The 16,052-nt window shown below is 45.2% G+C and overlaps 1 protein-coding gene across 5 annotated transcripts in view; it reads left to right on the top strand.

Annotated features, from left to right (window-relative positions):
- LOC123741697 (RNA binding protein fox-1 homolog 3) overlaps nt 1–16,052 on the top strand; it is a 385,849-nt gene that overhangs the window by 129,369 nt on the left and 240,428 nt on the right. For 4 of the 5 annotated variants that reach the window (XM_082971476.1, XM_082971477.1, XM_082971473.1 and 1 more), the window contains one exon: nt 15,133–15,183. The gene's annotated coding sequence lies outside the window, so the exon portion shown is untranslated. Of the gene's footprint in view, nt 1–14,585; nt 14,828–15,132; nt 15,184–16,052 lie in introns of those variants that run through there. The other variant, XM_082971474.1, reaches the window with a different exon arrangement.

The raw sequence follows: 16,052 nt of genomic DNA, 5'->3' as shown, positions 1-16,052 counted from the left end.
TATCCTCCTCTTCAAACGGGGTGACACTCTAGACCCAAACTGTTACAGACCTATATCCATCCTGCCCTGCCTTTCTAAAGTCTTTGAAAGCCAAGTTAACAAACAGATCACTGACCATTTCGAATCCCACCGTACCTTCTCTGCTGTGCAATCCGGTATCCGAGCTGGTCACGGGTACACCTCAGCCACGCTCAAGGTACTAAACGATATCATAACCGCCATCGATAAAAGACAGTACTGTGCAGCCGTCTTCATTGACCTGGCCAAAGCTTTCGAGTCTGTCAACCACCGTATTCTTATCGGCAGACTCAACAGCCTTGGTTTCTCAAATGATTGTCTCGCCTGGTTCACCAACTACTTCTCTGATAGATTTCAGTGTGTCAAATCGGAGGGCCTGTTGTCCGGACCTCTGGCAGTCTCCATGGGGGTATCACAGGGTTCAATTTTCGGGCCGACTCTTTTCTCTGTATACATCAATGATGTCGCTCTTGCTGCTGGTGATTCCTTGATCCATGTCTACACAGACGACATCCTTCTGTATACATCTGGCCCTTCTTTGGACACTGTGTTAACAAATCTCCAAACGAGCTTCAATGCCATACAATACTCGTTCCGTGGCCTCCAACTGCTCTTAAACGCAGTAAAACTAAATACATGCTTTTCAACCGATCCCTGCCCACACCCACCCGCCCGACTAGCATCACTACTCTGGATGGTTCTGACTTAGAATATGTGGACAACTACAAATACCTAGGTGTCTGGCTAGACTGTAAACTCTCCTTCCAGACTCATATTAAGCATCTCCAATCCAAAATTAAATCTAGAATCGGCTTCCTACATCGCAACAAAGCCTCCTTCACTCACGCTGCCAAACATACCCTCGTAAAACTGACTATCCTACCGATCCTCGACTTCGGCAATGTCATTTACAAAATAGCCTCCAACACTCTACTCAGCAAACTGGATGCAGTCTATCACAGTGCCATCTGTTTTGTCACCAAAGCCCCATACACTACCCACCACTGCGACCTGTATGCTCTCGTCAGCTGGCCCTCGCTACATGTTCATCGCCAGACCCACTGGCTCCAGGTCATCTATAAGTCTTGGCTAGGTAAAGCTCCATCTTATCTCAGCTCACTGGTCACCATAACAACACCCACCCATAGCACGCGCTCCAGCAGGTATATCTCACTGGTCATCCCCAAAGCCAACACCTCTTTGGCCGCCTTTCCTTCAAGTTCTCTGCTGCCAATGACTGGAACGAATTGCAAAAATCGCTGAGGTTGGAGACTTATAACTCCCTCACTAACTTTAAGCATCAGCTGTCTGAGCAGCTTACCGATCGCTGCACCTGTACACAGCCCATCTGTAAATAGCCCACCCAACTACCTACGTAATCCCCATATTGATTTTATTTACTTTTTTTTGCTCTTTTGCACACCAGTATTTCTACTTGCACATCATCATCTGCACATCTATCACTCGTGTTAATTTGCTAAATTGTAATTACTTCACTACTATGGCCTCTTTATTGCCTTTCCTCCTTATGCCATTTGCATACACTGTATATAGATTTTTCTGTTGTGTTATTGACTGAACTTTTGCTTATCCCACATGTAACTCTGTGTTGTTGTTTATTGTCACATTGCTTTGCTTTATCTTGGCTAGGTCGCAGTTGTAAATGAGAACTTGTTCTCAACTGGCCTACCTGGGTAAATAAAGGTGAAATAAAAAATAAAACATTAAATGCAGCCTCAGGATATCTGGTTTCCAGTTTGCATAAAGCCCAGTGAAGTTCCTTGAGGGCTGTCGTGGCATCGACTTGATGGAGGATATACACGGCTGTGACAATAACGGAAGAGAATTCTCTTGGGAGATAATACGGTCGGCATTTGATTGAGAGGAATTCTAGGTCAGGTGAACCAAAGAACTTGAGTTCCTGTATGTTGTTAAAATTACACCATGAGTCGTTAGTCATGAACATACACCCCCGCTTTTCTTCTTCTTGGAGAGATGTTTATTCCTGTCGGCGTGACACACCGAGAATCCAGATGTCACAATCTCTGATGTCTCTCTGGAAAGCAACCCTTGCCCTAATTTCATTAACCTTGTTATCTAGGGACTGAACATTAGCGATCCGGCGGCGTTGTTTTGGGTCGGCCTCTGGGATAAGTTCAAATGCTCAGACAAAGGATCCGCTTCGGGAAAGTCGTATTCCTGGTCGTAGTGCTGGTAAGTTGACGTCGCTCAGATATCCAATAGTTATTCCCGGCTGTATATAATAACACTTAAGATTTTCTCAGCTAACAATGTAAGAAATAATACAGAAAAAACTAAATACTGCAAAGTTTCCAAAGGACTAGAAGCGAGGCAGCCCTTTCTGTCGGCGCCATCTTGCTTTATGCCTGAATATGAAGTTTATCTACAGTACCACTCAAAGGTTTGGACACACCTACTCATTTCAAGGATTTTTCTTTATTTTTACTATTATCTACGTTGTAGAATAATAGTGAAGACATCAAAACTATTAAATAACACATATGGAATCATGTAGTAACCAAAAAAGTGTTCAACAAATCAAAATGTATTTTATATTTGAGATTCTTCAAGGCAAAGTAGACACCGTTTGCCTTGATGACAGGTTTGCACACTCTTGGCATTTTCTCAACCAGCTTCATGAGGTAGTCACCTGGAATGCATTTCAATTTACAGGTGTGCCTTGTTAAAAGTTAATTTGTGGAATTTATTTCCTTCTTAGTGTGTTTGAGCCAATCAGTTCTGTTGTGAAAAGGTAGAGGTGGTATACAGAAGATAGCCCTATTTGGTAAAAGATCAAGTCCATATTATGGCAAGAACAGCTCAAATAAGCAAAGAGAAACGACTGTCCATTATTACTTTAAGACATGAAGGTCAGTCAATCTGGAAAATGTCAAGAACTCTCTCTGGCTCTCATGAGGACCGCCACAGGAAAGGAAGATCCAGAGTTACCTCTGCTGCAGAGGATACGTTCATTAGAGATACCAGCCTCAGAAATTGCAGCCCAAATAAATGCTTCAAAGAGTTCAAGTAACAGACACATCTCAATATCAACTGTTCAGAGAAGACTACACGAATCAGGCCTTCCTGGTCGAATTGCTGCAAAGAAACCACTACTGAAGGACACCAATAAGAAGGTAGTTGCTTGGGCCAAGAAACATGAGCAATGGACATTAGACCGGTGGAAATCTGTCCTTTGGTCTGATGAGTCCAAATTTGAGATTTTTGGTTCCAACTGCCGTGTCTTTGTAAAACGCAGAGTAGGTGAACGGAAGATCTCCACATGCATGGTTCCCACCATGAAGCATGAAGGAGGAGGAGGTGTGATGGTGTGGGGGTGCTTTTCTTGTGACACTGTCAGTGATTTGTTTAGAATTCAAGGTACACTTAACCAGCATGGCTACCACAGCATTCTGCAGCGATACGTCATCCCATCTGGTTTGCGCTAAGTGGGACTATCATTTGTTTTTCAACAGGACAATGACCCAACACACCTCCAGGCTGTGTAAGGGCTATTTGACCAAGAAGGAGAGTGATGGAGTGCTGCATCAGATGACCTGGCCTCCACAATCACCCAACCTCAACCCAATTGAGTTGGTTTGGGATGAGTTGAGAATAGACTGATAAGTTTCAAAAGAAAATTATTTGTTTCTGGCCATTTTGAGCCTGTAATCGAACCCACAAATGCTGATGCTCCAGATACTCAACTAGTCTAAAGAAGGCCAGTTTTATTGCTTCTTTAATCAGAACAACAGCTTTCAGCTGTGCGAACATAATTGCAAAAGGGTTTTCTAATGATCATTTAGCCTTTTAAAATGATAAACTTGAATTAGCTAACATAACGTGCCATTGGAACACAGGAGTGATGGTTGCTGATAATGGGCCTCTGTACGCCTATGTAGATATTCCATAAAAAATCTGCCATTTCCAGCTACAATAGTCATTTACAACATTAACAATATCTACACTGTATTTCTGATCAATTTGATGTTACTTTAATGGACAAAAAATGTGCTTTTCTTTCAAAAACAAGGACATTTCTAAGTGACCCCAAACTTTTGAACGGTAGTGTATGTCTGATTTTATTTTGGTTCTACTGTTGCCTATTTATCCCTTTCACATCAAACCCACACATTCTATACATGACTTAGCAGTGTCCTACAGCAGTGTACTTCCTGTACCCTCTACATTAACCAGGTTTATCTCCCTGTGCTTCATGTCCCATTACGTTTTCCTCATAAACAAAACCCACCGCCGTACTTGATCTTTCCCAACTCCCATTTGTCCTCTGGATCTCCAAGGTTACCACGTCCATGGATGTCCCAGCGCAGGGAGAGATCTGTCAACAAACTTCTGAGGACTTTCTCACTTGGCAAACTTAAAGGGGGAACTAGCTATCGCAGGTGTCCCAGGAGGTAATCAAGCCACTCCGCTCCCTCCATGTGCCTGTATCTTTAAACAGAATAGATAAAGGGGGCGTGGGTCACGCTGGAGAGCACAGGTACTCGGCAGGAAAAGTTCAGCGTATTGATGTGTTGCAAAGGACTGCGACTTCACAGAGCTAGGCGCCCGTCAGGCTGCTGGCATAGTACCTGTTCAGGTACTCATAAGGGATACAGGTTAGCACCCCAAGATATTGACTTGCCAAGAAGATTGCTCACTCTCTCTCTCTCTCTCTCTCTCTCTCTCTCTCTCTCTCTCTCTCTCTCCCTCTCTCTCTCTCTCTCGCTCTCTCTCTCTCGCTGGCTTTAAAAAAAATGGATAAATGACTTGCTTCTTCACTGGAAACTAATGATCCACCAATGTCTTTCTGTCTTGGTGCTGAGAGTGGATAAGAGTCTTTGATGATGGAGAATTGTCTTGGTGCTGAGAGTGGAGAAGAGTCTTTGATGATGGAGAATTGTCTTGGTGCTGAGAGTGGAGAAGAGTCTTTGATGATGGAGAATTGTCTTGGTGCTGAGAGTGGAGAAGAGTCTTTGATGATGGAGAATTGTCTTGGTGCTGAGAGTGGAGAAGAGTCTTTGATGATGGAGAATTGCGGCTGACACATAAAAGCTGGAGGGCCCCCCGAGATGCTCCCTATCCCTCATGCTACTTAGTTATGTGTTCCACTGTTATCACTATGGTAACCCAGAGTTATTTAATTTTATCGTCACCACCAAAGTTCAAGCTGAAGGCAGAGCCTATAGTGAGAGAGAGCAGAGTTGTCTGTTTCACTCTCTCTCATCTCTGTCTATCTCTCCTTAGTTTCTGTCTCCTTGAGTTAGGAGTTCTGCTTTGCTAGTGTGCATCTGAAGAGACCTGTTATTGTATGTATGAGATGTTAAATGATATTGAAAGGAAGAACCGTTGATTTGGCTCTCCTTCCACCCTCCTGCTCCTCAGGTCAGGCTAACCAGTATGAATAAACATGAGGTCTCAACGCCGGTCAACTGTTTGGGAGTGATAAGCTGCTCATGTGTTTGACTCGAGCCAAACAGCAATAGAGTGCCTCGCTTGGCCAGTGTACTGAAGTCAGTCGTCCAAGGACGGAATGTTGTGGGTAAAGGTCAAGGTATTGAGCTGTGGACATACAGAATTGTCACTCTGATCTTTTTATTGTGAGTTCTCCTTTAAGTTCTTCCACGGGTTAGCTTTTCTTTCTTAATGAATCTGTGACTCCTTCCTTCAAAGCTCATATTGTGGAATATCTACTGCATTATTTAGCTGTATAACCACTTCCAAGCTAATGGGGCAAGGAAACTTTCCCTGAGAAAATGTGAAATGTTCGAGCCTTTTCCTCCCATCTCTATTTTTCACTTTCTCATATCGGCATGAGTTGACTTGATTTGATTTGAAGCCTGCCACTTTTATTTTGACTTGAGCTCCCAGGCATATTTGCCTGTAGAGAGAGGATCGAGGTCCGATTTGGACCAAGGGCTTGATACATTTTACAGACCGCTTTTAAATACAAAATTCTTCTTCATTCAAATGTAACCTATTACCACAACATCTGTTTTGACATGTAGTCACAGTCATGGAAGCACAATGAGCGTACCTGAACAAATTTATATCACTATTATTATACTGTAGATATGGGTTCTGACTTGGTGTACAGGGATAATACTGTAAGAACGGCCCATGTTCTGAATTCTGTCGCTGTACATTTCAAAGGTGATGAACAAATAGTTATATTGACTACGTCCGTCCTAGATCGCTCATTAATGTCTTAATAAAAATTACGGATTGCCTCTTATCTGCTCGTCGTTCCCTTATGCCATAGTTTGTACATCTCAATTGTCAGTAGAAACCACATTTTTTTAAGCAAGTCAGCCATAATAGCAATGTTTTTTTAAAAGGCAGTAAATGAGGCTGAATGAACTGTTTCGCTGCCAGACAAGGCTCCGCTGAAAGCCAAGTGTAGCGGTGGTAAGGATTCACTCCATGGTGCTGAAAAGAAAGCTCTGCTGTTGGGACAGCTTTATGTAGGCCCTAACAGTTTGTGGGCACCGTTTGTCACTGTTATAGTGCAATTAATTGATTGTTTAGTGTTGTGTTGTGTAGTGGCTTTGCTGGCATGCATCTAAAACAATGTTGGGGAGTTTGCCCCACCAAGATTTACATTCTAAAATCGCCACTGTGACAGAGACATGGGGATGTGAGGGTGTGTTGTATCTGATGAGGCTGACAGAGACATGGGGATGTGAGGGTGTGTTGTATCTGATGGGGCTGACAGAGACATGGGGATGTGAGGGTGTGTTGTATCTAATGAGGCTAACAGAGACATGGGGATGTGAGGGTGTGTTGTATCTGATGGGGCTGACAGAGACATGGGGATGTGAGGGTGTGTTGTATCTGATGGGGCTGACAGAGACATGGGGATGTGAGGGTGTGTTGTATCTGATGGGGCTGACAGAGATGGGGATGTGAACTGCTTGCCAACCCGTAGACCACAACACCTCCTGCATTGAGCTCACAGGGAGTGTCTTACTACAGCTAGCAAGGAATCTGATCAACTCCTTATTTATTCTACAAATAAACAGACAGTGAAGAGGCACACAGGCCAATATTCCTCCTCAAGACTCCATTGTGTCTGAGGCACAGTGGAGGGTGTGTAGAGAAGCTGATCCTAAAATACTGTGCAATCTCGAGTAGTTTCAGGTGAGATGAGGTAGACCTGTGTATAAATGGGGGGGAGGGGGTACGCATGTGTGCGCGTGCACGTGTGGTATGGCAGACGTGATTCCCGGACCCTGCCTGTTCTCCCCTAGAGGGTCATTCAGCCCCTGTCTCTAATCCCGTCTGTCCGGGGGAGATAGGGAGGAGCGGCTGACCACGGCACACCCGGGGCACCGCAAACACAATCACAGGCCTTTCACAGACACTTAACGGGGCTTTGCGCTTGTTCAACAAGGCAAAACGCGGCAGGAGGGATCATTTTAATACAAGGCCTGACTCGAATGGAAAGAAGGTAAATAAATAAGCAATGACAGTGAGGACTGCCGCCACAATTTGTGCAGCGCTCGCTTCCTCCCCACTTCCTCCCTCCTTGTTTTCCAGAAGCCTCTCTCCCCATATTATGGCACGGTGTAGTTCCTGTCTCCAGAACATATTGGGGAGAGCTGGGGAGGTAGAGAAAGCAGCAGCCTCCTCTCTCATCAGTGTGTTATTTTAATAAATCACTGCTGCCATTGCTTGCTACATTAATTCCTGGGGCCCGGAGGGCTATGATGGTACCAGCAGTGATCTACATGAGGCGCTAAATGTGGGGGATCCCCCAGTGAGAGAACAGAGACCCTCTGAATCTCCTCATCTCCCCTGAGCACCTCAGGCCCCTCCCCTCAGCTTGGCTGGCTCACACCCTGGGCTCCAACTGGGCCGGCCCGCTCGCCCGCCTGCCCTCCACCGCTGACATGATAATCAGCAGGGAGAGAGAGAGCCAGGAGCCGCCGTAGTGCACATACAAATGAGTGGCGCATACATACATCTATAGCTAGGAGGGAAGTCACCTGACCCAGAGACCCAGCGCTAGAGCGCCTCACACCACATCACCCACATGCCCCTCTCTAGTGGCTTCATTAAGTTCTCCCATACTGGGACTGCTGTTTGATATGCTGCATCTTCAGTATGTATAGACACCCTAATAAACACAGACACCGGGAGCCATGTTGAGTGAGATGGAAGTCTACATAAGATCTGAACAGGATGTAGATGCTTATAGTCTCAGGAGGATTGCTTCTTTTATTCTTGTTAATTTCATGAGACGGTAGGCTCAACTAAATATATCTGCAATATATTTCCAGTCCCATAGATTTTTTTTTATTTTCCTCTCGTCAAATAAATTGTAGTATGGTTTGAGGTACAGTGGAAATAGCTGGTAGACCTTTCTCACAGGTAGTCGTATACACTTGTGGTTTTCCTGTGTGCGTTGGCAGCAGGTGTATCAACAAAGACTGCATTAACATTGTTGTGGCATAGGTTTGATTGAATCTGGCCCAGTGTAATTGTACTGGAGGTGGTAGCAGTAGTAGTAGGTCTAGTAGTCATAGTGATGGCTCTACTGATGGAGGATGTGTACGTATCCCAGACCCCGGCAACATCAGTTGCATCTTTTCATTTATCACCAGAGAGAGAGAGAGAGAGAGAGAGAGAGAGAGAGAGAGAGAGAGGAGAGAGAGAGAGAGAGAGAGAGAGAGAGAGAGAGAGAGAGAGAGAGAGAGAGAGAGAGAGAGAGAGGAGAGAGAGAGAGAGAGAGAGAGAGAGAGAGAGAGAGAGAGTTAAAGTTAAAGAGAGAGTGAGAGAGAGAGAGTGAGTTAAAGAGAGAGAGAGTGAGTTAAAGAGAGAGAGAGTGAGTTAAAGAGAGAGAGAGTTAAAGAGAGAGAGAGTGAGTTAAAGAGAGAGAGAGTTAAAGAGAGAGAGAGTGAGTTAAAGAGAGAGAGAGTTAAAGAGAGAGAGAGAGAGTTAAAGAGAGAGAGAGAGAGAGAGTTAAAGAGAGAGAGAGAGAGAGAGTTAAAGAGAGAGAGAGTGAGTTAAAGAGAGAGAGAGGAGAGTTAAAGAGAGAGAGAGAGAGAGAGAGAGAGAGAGAGAGAAGAGAGAGAGAGAGAGAGAGAGAGAGAGTTAAAGTTAAAGAGAGAGTGAGAGAGAGAGAGTGAGTTAAAGAGAGAGAGAGTGAGTTAAAGAGAGAGAGAGTGAGTTAAAGAGAGAGAGAGTTAAAGAGAGAGAGAGTGAGTTAAAGAGAGAGAGAGTTAAAGAGAGAGAGAGTGAGTTAAAGAGAGAGAGAGTTAAAGAGAGAGAGAGAGAGTTAAAGAGAGAGAGAGAGAGAGAGTTAAAGAGAGAGAGAGAGAGAGAGAGAGTTAAAGAGAGAGAGAGTGAGTTAAAGAGAGAGAGTGAGTTAAAGAGAGAGAGAGAGAGTTAAAGAGAGAGAGAGAGAGAGAGTTAAAGAGAGAGAGAGAGAGAGAGTTAAAGAGAGAGAGAGAGAGTTAAAGAGAGAGAGAGAGAGAGAGAGAGTTAAAGAGAGAGAGAGAGAGAGAGTTAAAGAGAGAGAGAGAGAGAGTTAAAGAGAGAGAGAGAGAGAGAGGTTAAAGAGAGAGAGAGAGAGAGAGAGAGTTAAAGAGAGAGAGAGAGAGTTAAAGAGAGAGAGAGAGAGAGAGAGAGAGTTAAAGAGAGAGTTTTCCATTGGTATGCGCAGACAAAGCCGCTAGATTCACCCCCAGAATACTGCTGGGAGATTATACCCTTCTTTCTTCACACAGCGGGGAACGGGCCACCGCAAATGGAGCGCTTGGGAGTGTGTGGCGTGCCGTGAATGACAGAGCGCCGTACACACTCCAAGCAATGACCCCAAACTCAAGGACTTGCTCCAAATGTCCTCATCTTTCAAGTATCCTGTTTTCGCTGGAAGCTCAAAAAGTGTCGTACTGGGATGGACAGCGGGAGTCCACAGGCAGATTGTCAGAGTGCAGATGCCAACGATAGAGGGTGTCAGTCTGGGCTGGGCCCACAGAAACTATTGAAAACACTTGTGAAATATGTAGATCAAAATTTAAGTTCTTCGCAACGTATTTCTGTATAACAGCTGTTTTATTGAAGTATTTTAGGCGCTACAGAGTTAGTTGCCGTAGGAACCAGATGTTAGAGCAGAGTTAGTTGCCGTAGGAACCAGATGTTAAAGCAGCCTTAAACCTGAAAGCCTTAACTGGTGAAACAAACATGTCTGTTTGGATATTACAAAAACAAAGAAGTTGCTGCAAACAACGAACACTGTTTTCTTTTCTCGGACATCATTGCATGCGTGAAAGAACAGCAGAATATGTACTGGATTTTCTTTTACCACACTGCCAGATTCTCCTCTCCTTTTCATCAAAACAAAAACAATAACAAAGGCGTTGGGCCGGACAGCAGCACTGTTTCTCCAAATACTGATTCCATCTTTAAGTGCAGTAAGTAGCAGGTGTCAAATGAATTCCCAGTGAAAAGGTGGTACAGGAAAGATACAGTCTGATGAGTATTTACATGGATCTACAAAGATATTTCCAAAATACACAGCCTCAACTAGGCCTACACTGCCAAACCAACTATAGCATGTTGGAGTACCAACCAGGGCCCGCTTTCCTGATAGCGATGGAACTTAGGCTTACGAGTGTTTTAACTATGCATCTTTCCTACAACGGCCGAAGATGTACAGTAAGAACGGTCGCTAAGCCCTGTCGTTGGAGCATGTGTCGATACTGATAGGATCGAAAGAACTGTAAGTCACTCTGGATAAGCTTCTGTTAAAAGAAAATACAATGTAAAATGTCATGTATTTCAATATGATTGAAATAGGCCTATTGCCTACTGTTTGTGTTTTTTATTTGAAGCATATTTTTAAACGTCTCTTGTTTGTATCAGTTACCAAGACATTGGCAACTTTGTATTTGCAGTCAACTTTGTTCTGAAGTTATAGCCGATCACAGAGAGACGGGTCAAACATGTGTTCTGAAGTTATAGCCGATCACAGAGAGACGGGTCAAACATGTGTTCTGAAGTTATAGCCGATCACAGAGAGACGGGTCAAACATGTGTTCTGAAGTTATAGCCGATCACAGAGAGACGGGTCAAACATGTGTTCTGAAGTTATAGCCGATCACAGAGAGACGGGTCAAACATGTGTTCTGAAGTTATAGCCGATCACAGAGAGACGGGTCAAACATGTGTTCTGAAGTTATAGCCGATCACAGAGAGACGGGTCAAACATGTGTTCTGAAGTTATAGCCGATCACAGAGAGACGGGTCAAACATGTGTTCTGAAGTTATAGCCGATCACAGAGAGACGGGTCAAACATGTGTTCTGAAGTTATAGCCGATCACAGAGAGACGGGTCAAACATGTGTTCTGAAGTTATAGCCGATCACAGAGAGACGGGTCAAACATGTGATTGTATTTTTATTTGTGCACAGTAAATACACATTATACTAGCAAAAGAACAACAATATATCATTTTTGGAGAAATTAATGACTAAGTAGGCCTGTATGGGGAAAATATGAATGCGCCAAACAATTTGTAGTAAGTAGGCCTATATAATGCTTGTTCTTGACGTACACCAGCGTTAGAGGGTGGCAGCCTGGGTAAGGCAGCCTGGGTAAGGCAGCCTGGGTAAGGCAGCCTGGGTAAGGCAGCCTGGGTAAGGCAGCCTGGGTAAGGTTTACACAAACTACTGAAAACACTTCATTGTAATATGGAGATCAATATGTAGGTTATTCACAATAAATGTCTGTCTACCAGCTGTTGTACTGAAGTATTTAGGGGCTACAGAGTTCGGCTGTAGAGTATAGCCTATCAGACATAGTAAATGGTAAAACATTATCAGTGAGTTAACGTTACATCATCTTTACAATGAAACCAGACACTGTCTGTAAATTGAGATGCAGTATTGAATAGCAATACACAAAGGAAAGCAAGGCAATACATGGTCTGTAATGTTGAGACAACAGGCCATCTGCCCTCTACTATGTAGCTCACAACCACTTTACCTTTCATGGATGGCTAGTAATGACTTACATTGATTGTGTCATGCTAATACCAAATCTTAAGCCATGCGTGCTTATACCTCTCCTGACCCCATATTTCCAGACTCCCTAATTTCTGACGAGAACACACCCCTCCTCATCCCTTCCCTCCAACCATTAAACTGCATCTGAACATCAGACTTAATTGATGAAAGGAGGGCCTGTCTTCGTTTATAAGCAGGCATCCACCAAACTAATCTGGGTGTGTTGTGAAGTCTGTCCTTTCCATTAAGTGGGACACATTATCTCCTAATCAAATTAAAGTCATTTAATTGTCGCCCTCCCTTGATAGATCCGGTGAAAAAAGGAGGAGAGTTGTGTTTGTTGAAGGGGGATGTGTGCAGATTGAACAGGGCCTGTGTCATTATGGTATGAATTTGTAAATAACCAAAGCGTTCACTGTCACGTCTTTGCTTTGAACCTTTCTATAGGGTGAAGTTGAGTTTGACATTTTATCCACTCTCCCAGCTCAGTGTATACCCAAAACAATTGAGGCTAAGTACCTTCCTGAAGGGGCGCTAGCTATGTGACCCCATGAACGTTTGACCTCTGTAACCTACTGATCACTAGTCTCATTTCTTAATCACTACTCTGAGCTGTGTGTGTGTGTGTGTGTGTGTGTGCGTGCGTGTGCTGCAAACTAAACCACCTGTGCTGGCCAGTGTGTTAGCTGGCAGCTCTGTCCCTGCTACGTGGTTTGCAGGCTGCTATTACCTGAGTCATCCTGTGATTAAGAATGGAAGTCTTTGTGTGGAATGGGGCCAGTCTGTCCGCCTCTGTCCTCCCAGCCCAGCACTGCGTAGGCCCTGGGGGGTCCCCATGGTAACCAGAGTGAAGGATACCCCCGCAGACTCTGGCCCTGGCCACCGCCGCCGCTGCCCGCCATGGGGGATCCCTGGGCGTGTGATAAATGAAGGAGCGTGGGATCGTTTGTCCCACTGATAGAGTTTTATCCCCTGCCCTTTCAGAGCAGTCAGACCATAAAGAGAGAGCCACGGCCAAGCGTGACAGGTTAACCCAACAGTAATAGAATACTCCTAATGGTCTGGTCTGGGCCAAGGGTTGGAGCCACCGGCCACAACAGCCAGACGTCCACCCCACCTCTATCGTTATAGGTGCTCTGGGACCACGTCACCCACTTTGTGGTTGTCACAGAGAGAAGCAAGGACAAAGTGAGCACTTTGATGGCTTAATGGGCACTTTGATGGTGTCTTAGGGCGGAATGGAGGCGGGCGAGGGCAGGCAAACGGATAGAATAGAGTATACAAGACATTAAGACAAGGAAACGAGCTGTAGGGCGGTGAGGTAAGCCTAAAGCACATCCGGTACTTGGCAATTTTACCCCGTGCTTCAAAGGACTGCATTTTACAAGGGCCTTTGAATTTATAGGAATTCTACAGCAGCTGGCTGGCAAGTCTATTGTTTTTTATAGTGCCATTCATGTTGAATGATTTGATAGCGTAGCAATACATATGAGAGGTATGAGAAAATAAACATGATCAAACACCAGTGAGCAGTCAGAAGAGATTTAGATTATTTTGTTGTCATGACTTTCACTTGAACATGCCTGTCTCTCTACGATTAATCCTCACAAAGAAAGACAATGCTCGGGGCTAGCCTACATGTTTATGCTGTAACAAGGTTGTTTGTGTAGATGTTTGTTAGCGTGCACCTTGGGTAGCAGTTAGTCATGTTTGAATATGGCTTTAATTAGCCCTGTGTATTCCAGCAGCAGCAGCTCAGAGCCCTCTGTCCACAGCCCCCCCCCCCCCCCCCCCACCCCCCACCACCACCACCACCACCGTCCTCTCTGCTGCTCTACTAATAGTGTCCTGTCCTCTCTCCTCCCCCCTCCTCTCCTCCTCCCAGGAACATCAGCGCTCTGTGTGGTTAAGATAATAGCAGCTCACGCTAAAGATGTTAATTGAGGGGAGATAAAGTGTGGAGGTTGGTAGATGAGGGAGGTGGGGATGCTGTGTGTGTGTGTGTGTCTGTCTGTGTGCTAATATTAAGTTGTGGTGTTCCACTACCAACTAGCCTCTTAATAAACCTCTGTCACACCAGGTGAGGTGTGATAAATCTGGAGGGATTATGATAACTGTGAGTTGTTCCTCCCTCCTAGAATCAGACAGGAAGGTGTGGCAGCAGTGGGGTCTGGTGAGGTCTGTCTCAAGGTGGGCTGGAGACTCAGGGAAGTGTTTGGCCAACTGAAATGTGTAGCGGGCAGGCAGGCAGGTGGGTAGGCGGGCAGGATGGCAGGCGCTAGGCAAGCGGGCGGACGCGTAGGCACTCAATGTGGGTAGAACACAGGGGAAGCAGAGACGGAGTAATCTGACCAAGCAGCTGAAGTGACAGAAGCTACATTAATAGAGGCATATGTCTGGAGCACAGAGAGACGGAAAGAGAGAGAAAACAGACACTGTACCAGCCTGAGAGAGAGCGAGAGAGAAAGGGTGAGGGGTAAACAGAAAACAGCGCCAGCCTCTGTAATTGCCTCAATGCCACTGGGAATGCTCTCATTCATTTGAAGCAGGCTGTATTCTCGCTCTCTCTTTCTCTTTTTTCACAATTGAGGTGCGTGGGGTGCAGTTGGGTGGGTGATCCGTGTGCAATCCTCAGTGTGTGATGCTAACGTATGGCGATGAGTGCGATAGCTCCCCTGTGCTGAATCTCCCGTAACATCAGCGTGAGGACCAGTCCATGGCTGTGGCCTGGGTAGAGAGCACAGCACACAGCGCTGTGGAAAAGTGAGGGCGATAAGGAGGTAGGCGGACTGCAGCTCAGACCTGTCAGATGTGATCGCGCACCGGAGCGCTCCGCATGTGTCTGTCTCTTTTTATATTTCCCTAAGACAGCCCACCTCTTCACGCCCCCCTCTCTTCTTTTTTTCCCTCTCTCCTCCTCTGCGCTCTGTTTTTTTTTCTAACTTCCTCGAGGAATTCTTTATTTCTTTATGTCTTGTGTGGCGCGTGCGTTGGATGATGTGCCCCCCCTCCTTCCTCTTTTCTCCTCCTCTCTCTTTGCCGCTTTCACAGCCTAGTTTTCTTTTTTTCTCAATCTTGTGTGCAGGTTGTATCTGACAGAGAGAGGACCACCGCCACGCTCCAGCCCCAACCCACTGTGAGTATTCTTATGCTAATTTTCCATCTCCATCTTTCCCAACGTCGGTTTGTCTTTTATTCTCAACCCTTTTATGTTCTCGACCGCGGCGCACTGAGAACGTGGCGGCTGCGACAGAGAGAAAGGAGGAGAGACAGAGAGAGGGAGAGAAGGAGGGAAGAGAGAGGATAAATAGTGCTGTGAGAGAAGTAGCTAGTGCTGTGTAGGGGTTTCTCTGAGGATGGTGGAATGGCTGAGGGGGAAGAGGAGGGGGCGGGTCTTGATGTGGTAGACGGTTCTGTGTGTGAATGGTTGGGATGTTGTTGACGACAGTTAGCGTGGAGCGGGTCAGCACACTGATCACCAGGGTCTCTCTTTTACCTTAACTTCTCACTTTCCATATTGACTGACTCTTCTGTTTTGATATTGAGGCTTTTCTGTTTCCTACTGTGTTCCTGTTACCACTACCGAGAGGGGTCCACTGTTGTCATTTGAACAGTGGACATGTGTAAGATAAACAGAGATTTAAGAATAATATTTGTGTGTGTGTGTGTGTGTGTGTGTGTGTGTGTGTGTGTGTGTGTGTTCAAACAAGTCTGTATTCTCTATGGGTGATCATATGTGAGTGTATTTTTATTGTGTGTGTGTGTGTGTTTATTTATGGGTGAACCAGTGGAGGCTGCTGAGGAGAGGATGGCTCATAATAATGGCTGAAATGCAGTAAATGGAATGGCATCATACACCTGGAAACCATGTGTTTGATGTATTTGATACCATTCCATTAATTCCGCTCCAGCCATTACCACGAGACCATCCTCCCCAATTAAGTTGCCACCAACATATGTGTGTGTATTTTCAGTCTGCTTGTAGCTGTGTTTATTTGTACATGC

This window comes from Salmo salar, chromosome 03, assembly GCF_965601325.2.
Source record: "Salmo salar chromosome 03, fSalSal1, whole genome shotgun sequence".
Lineage (NCBI taxonomy): Eukaryota > Metazoa > Chordata > Actinopteri > Salmoniformes > Salmonidae > Salmo > Salmo salar.
The sequence above is the reverse complement of the archived record's forward strand: the minus strand, read 5'-3'. Positions and strand labels throughout refer to the sequence as shown.